General features: G+C 35.0%; 1 protein-coding gene across 6 annotated transcripts in view; it reads left to right on the top strand.

The window, feature by feature from the left end:
* Positions 1 to 1,417: 1,417 nt before the first annotated feature.
* The window catches only part of LOC131439250 (PHD finger protein rhinoceros), a 31,240-nt gene continuing 23,101 nt past the window's right edge, over positions 1,418 to 9,556 (top strand). For 3 of the 6 annotated variants that reach the window (XM_058610040.1, XM_058610034.1, XM_058610037.1), the window contains exon 1: positions 1,418 to 2,215. The gene's annotated coding sequence lies outside the window, so the exon portion shown is untranslated. Of the gene's footprint in view, positions 2,216 to 8,084; positions 8,491 to 9,556 lie in introns of those variants that run through there. The other 3 variants (XM_058610039.1, XM_058610035.1, XM_058610038.1) reach the window with 1 other exon arrangement.

Below are 9,556 nucleotides of genomic sequence, written 5' to 3'. Positions count from 1 at the left end.
ATGAAATTCCATGTTATGTCGTTTCGCCTGACAACTACCCCAGGGTAAATTTTGAGTGCATATGATTAATTTGTAATTTATATAAGATGAACTCGATTGATAATGCGAAAAAGTTTATCGCTTCAACCGAATTCGCAGAATGGTAGTAATGGTAGAGAAACGCTATAAAAATTACTGCTTGTATACAAAACTTGAACACAAGCTTGGCGAAGAGGAGCTTAAATATCGATATCCGTATCGCAAGCGTGTACAAACATATAATTGCATACATATGAATATTCAGTTAAATTTCCGTATATTAATATTGAAAAATAAGGCGGTAACAGAGCATTCTGCAAAACCTCTTTGCGCGGTGAACACGATAATTTATCGTAGAATTATGTGAAATCAAAAATGTTCTTAAATTTAGCTAAAGTACGAGTTATTTCTTCCTCCTCGGTCGTCCTCAAGCTTATATTTTTGATTTTTCAACCGTTCGTGGCATATTGAAGCGAAAATCGCGATTTTCCGCTAAATTTTACGGCAATTTTGAGGTGAAAAACTACCATAATATGAAAATGCAAAAATTTCATAAGTGTAGAAGGAGACATTTTATACCAAGAAAGTGTGTTTCAAGTTTTCGGTTCAGTAGGTTTTGCAAGATCGTGTTCACGGACTTCGAAAAATAAAATTTTTTTTTTCAGGATGTCAACAGGGAAATTTAGGCACACACAAAACCATCATACACCCGATCCGGCCCGATGCGAGTCCAAGTTCAAGTCTATGTTAAACTACAAGAAAATGTAAAAAATGCGATTTATCGAAACTGTTTATACTTTACCCCCCCCCCCCCATAACTTATTGCCTTTCATATGTACTTTTTATTGAATAAATAAAACCAAGACGCTAAAAATACAGAACCGATTCCAAACGATTCAGCCAATCTTGCATGGCAAGAATCCGTCAGAAAAAACTCCGTAATAACCGCTAGGCGAAATTTCATTGCCGGAAACGGTTGTTGCATTGTTGCCAGACTTCCGGCAGAAATGGCTGGCAGACATAGCCAGCCGTCTGAAGGGAAATCTGCCCACCGCGTATAAGTGAGGAAGTGCAAGAAAAACCTGTCTCAAAGTTGGTGGCATTCCGTTCAGTTTTTACAAACATACAATTATTTACAATCACACATATTATGTTCAACTGAAAAACATAACTAACTTAGGTGATAAAATACGCAACTTGAATTTAAGCGTTATATAAAGGGTAGAAATTAAAACTGAATATTTGTGATAGAAATTAGAGCTGAAATAACATGAATCAATCGTTTCTGTTTTTATCAGTGTGTTCAACTGTTATACTGATGAATTCTGGGCATTAATGAACGCTTACTCTACTCGCGACTTTGAGCTGTTGACGTTTTTGCTTTTACAAAATCGTCTGAATTTTCTCATATTAGACACATAAAAACTCCCAAGGAGTCTGTCGAGAAAAGAATTCTTTTTATTCATGGTAGTGTAAAATAATACAAAATCTGAAGAATACCGTGAGCATTATTGAAAACAGTGACAAAGTGCGTGATGCTGTTATTCAAGTGTGAAAAATAACATTTGCACATACATTTTGCGAAATGGAAAGCCCTGGTATATGCGAAAGAGGTGATTGTAATTGTTTTGAAGGAAGCAGCAGCGAATCGATAGAAGAGATTGATCATCGTCATTGCAAAGAAGAAGCATTTATAATGTGAAACAGTGAATTTTTCGTTGAAAACAACGTTTTTACACACAATTCGCATTGATTGGATAGACAAATTTGATGCGAAAATGCTTTTTATCGAATCTGGTGTTGGTTGAATAAAAATTGGAGCAAGCATGGATGACTGGAGGGTGGTGAAAATGTCGCAAAATTTTGCGTGTTCCATCGGGGCTCATGCTATTTCACCAAAATAATGCAGAACAAAAAATTATGTGCTGGTTTAGTTGGAAATTTGATGAAAATCACAAACGGGAGAAAATATTTTGATATGTCTGCGAATGTATCTGAAAACAATAAAATCTGTGCGATTTAACAAAAAGAAATTAAAACTAGGTATGCTCTGTGTGTAAAGAGATGGCGTGACATGCGAAGGTTGTTGTCAAAACTTTAAAAATTGTTATGAGTGTCATCTAGTGGGATTACTACTGCTAAAAGTCTGACGTAATATAAGTCGTCGAAATAAAATAAAAACAGAGGAACAAAACAGGTAAATAACGATTGACACAATCCTTGATTTGTTGCCTACAGCTTTTTTATGCGTTTTGTTAAAACAATTTATAGATACACACTGAAAAGCCATGTATGTTTATAACATATCCATGTTATATTCAATAAATCATAATTGTTAACAAATTAGACATGAACTTTTCATAAGGTCACATAAAGCAATAAGAGTTTCTTTTTGTTTACTTACTATTCTTTCAGAAACTTCTTAATTTTCACGTTTTCTTACAAAATATTAGTGTAGAATAAAATAAGGACCAGATACGTACCGAATATTTGTATAATAAAGCAGATACAATCGAAAGAGAACGTAAACAAAGAGAATCTTTCAACTACCTTTCGATCCCTTTGAAACGTTTACGTCGAATTCTTCAGAGAATTTAAATTTCAGAATTTGCTTTGTCCAAGCGCAAGTTCGAAATGCGTTTTCTTGGTTTTTATGTTGCGGTCGAATAAAATATATTTGTTTGTTGTCCTAGGACTAACGAACATTTTACAGTTCATTCTATAACGCAAATTTATCACCATTCATTCCAAAGTATATCAATTCATTAGACACACTGATAAACGATCCGTACAAGAGAATTATTTATGTCATTTTTAATGATTTAATGAGAATTCATCATTACTGATCACTTTCAATAATCGTGTAAGGGCCGCTATGCGATCAAAATCAGTTTGGAACGAAAAATAATTAGCAAAACATCAGTCCAGTCAACTATTACGCGATTGCTGCGCTGAGAAAGTGGCTAGTTTAGAACTTGAAGGCTTGACAAATAGACTCAGAAGTACTTTATGTAATGTTCGAAATTAATTTTGTTCGTCTGTTTGCAAATGTTTTTTTCTTTTAAATCAAATATTCATGCTACGGATAATTTCAAATTGCATTCGAAATTTTCAAATAAATAGAACCGTTTTTAATCATCCGTTTGATGACAAGACGTGAATCTTTCTTTAACCCGTATTTGCATGATTATACCATTTTCCAAGTAATTGAACAATTTTTCGTTCGGAAATTTTCAAAACACATGGGAAACGTATAAAGCAACCATACGCCAATTCCATTGTTAACATGTTGATTGGATTCTTCACTGCTTTAACTAAAGCCCTGTAAAATGCGAGTTTTGTTAATATTCAATTTATTTGATATACTTCAAAAATAAAGCTGCTAATTGTTGATAACTTGAATATCTAACTTATACAATTTCGTTTCTCGTTCTGAAAGGTTAGCAATATTATTATAACGCAACCCTGAAATTAATAATTTTAGTTATTATCTTAGGGCTTGTTCAGAAGTGTTCTAGTTCTAGATGCATAATTTATGCTAGTTTTAATATTCAAATTTAGAATATGAATAAACTGGCAGCCCAGCAACGTTCTATCTGTGTTTCAAATATTGAAAATATAGCGTACATAGTACTACGATCCTATTGACACTAAGGCTGTGAACCATTTCGCGGTTAATTTTAACTTTTGGTTAAAATCTGACACTCGAGCGGTTAATTTGATGTTGTCAAAAATAACCCTGCTCGAGAGCATGGTTATTTTTGACAGATCGATGGTTATTTTCCTACACTGGAAAAAAACTTGCAATGCAAATTCTAATATTAAATCTTTAGTTGATTTCCAATTTTTTGAAATAGGCCGCAGTTTTAGTTGAATTTAACTACTCGACACAAAATAACCACTCAAGTGTCAGATTTCAATCAAAAATTAAAATTAACCGCGAAATGGTTCACAACCTAAAAATCATCACAGGCCGGGACTCAAACATACGCTAGTTATTGTAAATCGGGACTCAAACATACGCTAATTATTGTAAAATCAGCGCTCTATGCATTGAACCGCCAATATGTAGCAAGCCGTTTTAGTATTATTCATTCGAACAGCTTACTGTCAAACTTAAAACTGGTATACGCTGTCGCTCTATTTTTTATATTTGAAACACGAGTAAAACGCTGCCGGTATTGCTAAATTGTTTTTTGTTATAAATTCCGGATTTAAATTTTAAAACTGACATGACTTACGCATTTAGAACTAGAACACTCCTGAACACACTTTAAGTCCTTTCATAAATCTAAGTTTTTGAAAAAAATCTGAGAAATCGAATTCCATTTTGGAGTTTCTTCCCCATTTTCCCGGTACTTTCAGAACCGGGGACCAGTAAAACAGAAGTGAGTTTTTTTTGATCATCTACTAATAAGAGCTACAAACATGAAGAGTTTAATTTCCGGTTTTAAGGAATTCGTTTTTTTACATGGTCATTTATAAAAACAACTTTCATTTGAATCTGATCTAATGGGATCCTAAGACCTAAGACACTTCGAAAAAAATAAATGCACTTTTTTCATGTTTTTTGCACATATCACCTTGTAGTTTGCCTCGGGTTGGCGGTCTTAACAAACTCGTCTATTCAGCGGAGCTAGTAGTTTGACAAGAGCACTGCGAATTTCAAGATTTTTATGAATATTTCATAAAAATGAGAGATGCTCTAAATATTCATCTGTGAACACACTCTAAAATAAAAGAAATTCATTCTTCGGTTAACCATTTTTTTGGGTGTAAAGTACATAACCGTTTTTCTATACTTTATGTTTTATCTTCGACTCGTCCGTCGGAACATTGCACTTCAGTGCAATTAAATTAAAAAAATGTCTTCTGTAAAATACAGAGATTTTATACCCGTTAAAAGTTTTATGTTGAACTGCTGAGTAGCATAACAGTTCAACGTAAACTGTTGTGCACTGACGAGTTGAAGACGAAATAAGCATATACACACAAAAAATTATTATACCACATTAAACATAAGCATACGAAACAGCTTCAACAGTGATAAGTCTTATATACGCGAAATTAAATTACTGGACTTTTTCAAAATATTACAGTTTCTAATAACGCACAAATTTACCCTAAGCTGCTTGCGCTTGCTGAGCCAAATTATCTTTTCATATCGCATTGCCGAAACCAATACGTGGCGTTCTTAGCTCGAGCGCTTTGCCTTGTGCACTTGTGGCCTTTTGAGAACTTGTATGCACACCTTCAGGAGAGGCTTCAGCAGGGGTCCTTACACGAGAACGAGTAATGTCATTTTTAATGATTAATATGTAATGACATTCAAAATTTGTATGGAGATTTCATCATTACTGCCTTTACACGTTCATCAAGGTTCTACTTATAATCCTAAGAAAACAGCCATTATTTAAAAACGTATTACATAACAGATCCTCGTGGCTTATGCTCATGGCAAAATGCTGTCTTCAGAGATGACAGATTCACAGATTAATTTGAGTATCACAGATTCTGAATATGCTGCACAGTTTAAAGAAATGCCACAGTTTTCTACATATTTCTGAAAGCAATCATAGACTGACGATGAGTCCTTAAAAATCTTCAAATTGCTAGGAAAAACAAAGTGTCCTACAGAGCGTTGAAAATTTTCGGGACTTTTTTTGCTCGGACTGATTTTTGATTCGAACATAGATTTAAAAAACTGACGGTATCCTTTTATTGATGACAGTATTGGCAGATTTGCTCGATGTGAAGCGCGCGGAATTTTTAATCCAAATGTATATCGATACCATGAATCGTACCATCGCACGTGGACATTTTCCGAACTCAATAGATATACACTGAGGTCTTTTTTATGCGGTTTTTTACGCGACTTTTTTATGCGAATTTTCAGAGTTATGCGGTTTTTTACGCGAAGTTTCAGAGTTATGCGAATTTTCTGAGTTATGCGGTTTTCCTTCTGCGGATTTTTTTTGCGAAGTTTCAGAGTTATGCGTTTTTTTTATGCGGTACGTAAATTCGCTTAAAAAAAGACTTCAGTGTATAACATTACGGGTTTCGGAGGCTCCATTCGAAAGATAGTTTTCATGAAATTCTTTTATCTTTCTATAACTAAAGACAAAATATTAGTAAAACACTACTGAGGTTGTCAGTTGTTGTTCTGTTATAATTTAAATATTTCATTGAAGCTGTTGTTATAAAAGCAGACCCTATCAGCTTAGAGAGAAATCAGTCTTCAGTTCAGCTACGCCATCGCGCGGCATCAAATCGAACATATAACGTCAATTATATGGGTGCGCAGTGCTACTATTTTGACGCGCACGACTTTGACACCTATCTATTTTGGCGCCCGGGGCAAAATAAGATTTGCCGCCTCCAACGTTGGTTTAGTGAGCAAAAAAATGTTGCCTTCCATTTCCGAAAAGATGACTTTTTTTAAAACAAAAAAAAATGTCCTAATGATAGGGTTGCCGCCCCCATAAAACCCCGCTTGACCTTCCACCGTATCCCGATCGCTGTCGTCTGATAGGTCTTGATTCATTGGAACGGCGCAGGAAAATTCAACAAGCTGTGTTTGTGGCAAAACTAATCAATGGCGATATCGACTCATCGCAACTTTTGTCTCTACTTGATTTCCGTGCCACGCAACGATTGCTGCGTTCTACTAGTCTACTTCAACCGAGATATCATCGATCGACGTTCGGATTCCATGAACCGATAACTACATGTATAAGAACATTTTCCACTGTTGAAAATCTTTTCGATTTTAATGAACCTACACATAAGTTTATTCAGAAAGTGTTACGATCGAATATTTTATAACTTGACTGATATATTCATTAAGACTTATTATATTGTCAGATGAATAAATGGAATAAATAAATAAATAAATTATTTAAATAAATTTTGCATCATCAGTAGCTGATCGCAAAAATGATTTTTCTTTATTATTGTATGAAGCAATGGACACAAAAATTAGAGTTGGAGATGGAGAGTGTTTTATGAATCCTCAACTTAATTTCAAAATATATAAAAGTAAACTAAAAAAATTACACGGCCTTAAAGCGATTCCCGAATAAAAATTATTGTAGAAAAACAATACGATTTGCTGTTACAACACCTGCCACAATTTTGCTTTGACCATTGAAAAATATTTTAAAGTATTGTTACACACTATTCAATTAATTGTGAATATGCTTTTTACAATAGAATGTATAGGTTGTTAAGTATCGTAACAATTCAAATCATAAAATTTTCCCATACATGTTTTCTTGGAAAACCATCAAATGTACAGTTTGCATATTGTTTGAAACACCATGTGTACAATAAATTCAATTGTAGAATCGAAGAAACAATATATTGAATCGTTGGAAATGAAAAAAATCTCGTCAAGATACAATAAAATGTATTGTAACCCACAGATCTAATTGTGAATCAATTGTTTATGCTGTAAAATCAATGGTTTATTTTTTACGGGTTGCTTATACTGTAATATCAAAATATTATTTTAACGAATCTCTACGTTTGAATTAATTCAAATCAAACGTATTATTGGTATTTGAATAAATATTCGGAATTTTTAATCAAATGGAAAATTGTTTGCAATACAGCATAGAAATTCCGTTGCAATAAATAAATACAAAATTAATTTCAGTTGGTTTCACGTAAAGTTGCCATAACCAATTTCAGTTTTGCAATGACTGAGTAGAAACATTGATTGAAGAAGTCAAATGAATGGAAAACATCTATTTTTCTACGCTGTCATTTCAAAACTGATACACAAATATTTTTACAGTGCAGCGAACCGTCAAGAATGAACATATAAATATGTTGCCGATATTGTAAACATAAAAATACGATAGAAATTATTTCAATATGGTTTTGATAACAGCGTACCGTTACTGTCTCTTTGATGCGGGGTACCTTCCAGCGCAATGAAACATTGGTCCTCCGTTTTCATTAAATGTTTTTCGAACATCGAATTTCGTGCGAAGAAGACAACGCAAACACAAAAATGTAGTGTAACAGAACGAGAGAGCTACCGAGGAGGAGGAGAACGCACACCACCAAGAAAAAGATGGAAAATTATAATGGCGGCGCTGTCTCGCCGTGTCGATAATTTTCTCAAATTAAACGTATTTAATTCAATTCGGGACGGCAATAGTATGCTTTTTCGGACGTTTAAGGTTTCCCTAAACCTTCGGGTAACTAGTGTTTGGTGCGTACGTGGATTTTAGATGAAATATTCCGTTAAAACAGTGTCGAACAGCAATTGTTGTTTACTCTTGTGAGAAACTTTTTCACTCTTGGAGACTTCGCAGTAGCTCCTCCGTACATTCAGCATCAGCTACAGCAAAAAGCTGGTAAAAGATATAAGAAAAAGGAAAAAGCAGCAGCAGCGATGATGAATATTGTTAAATTTGAAGCTACTATTTTTCCTTTCTGGACATTGCACAATTGGAGGAAAAAGTGAGTGAATTGTGTGTGTGTGTGTATGACTAGATTAGCTCCTAGCGAAGGTGTTTCACAGCAAAAAAATACAAAAATTCACTGGCAAAATGATTGCGGGAATCGATTAATTGACGTTCTATTGTCGCCAATATGGATAAAGGCGTGAAAGTTGAATGAGCAGAGAGGCGAAATAAAATTTAGCAGAAAAGAATGGATTTATATTCGGAGTCCTTTCGAACAGAAAGGAAACTTCTCCACGTTGTCGTCGCGATGGACCCTACCCCGAGCCATAGTATGAGCTGCTTAGACCTTCCATTGCCTATCTACGTCTCTGCCTACATCGTACAATAAGTACATTACAGCAGTTTCTCCTGGGTTGCTCTTCTGGCCGACTGAATCGACCTGCCACTCTTCGCTCGCAGCTTTCGTCCCGTTGCACAGGCTGAAGTGTTTCGTACTAGCGTTGCCAACATTACTATGATCAGTCATTCAATTCACGAATAATGGATTCTATTAAAAAGAATAACGGTTGGTGCTACCGACGATAGTTGCAGTAATTTTCACAAAATTCTTGGATTTAAGAAGTGTATTTAGTGGTTTGTGTATAAACTTTGATTGTCGAAAATTTATCTTCATATGGTTCAACTTTCCAATTCACAATAAAAATTGTTGTAGTCAATGGCAGCACGGTTTCATATTACTCTATTCGTGCAACTTCGTTGTGTGTTGTGTATAGCTGTAGATTAACGTTGGTAGTGGTAGAGGTCTGGTGACGATGACGGTGGCCCGTTACTATACACCGTGCCTCTCTGCCAGCTTGAGGTACACTTCATTCCATTCATCATTGGTAGGCGACTGCTGCTGTTGCTGCTTCATCAGTATCACGAATACCGCTTTGGGACAACTGTGTTGTACGATGCATGCTATGGTTTTGGTTGGTGGCCGAGAAAGACAACGTCGACGGTCCATCTGCTCTAGGAGTACGTCCATTTTCACCATGAAGATGAGCATCTACTTGACATACCGTTTAAGTATTGCCCGAATTTGAATAGAGTTTGCCTCGAGCTTAGATGAGTTGGTTTGT

The sequence above is a fragment of the Malaya genurostris genome, chromosome 3 (genome assembly GCF_030247185.1).
Source record: "Malaya genurostris strain Urasoe2022 chromosome 3, Malgen_1.1, whole genome shotgun sequence".
Taxonomy (NCBI): domain Eukaryota; kingdom Metazoa; phylum Arthropoda; class Insecta; order Diptera; family Culicidae; genus Malaya; species Malaya genurostris.
This window is presented reverse-complemented; position numbering and strand designations above follow the sequence as displayed.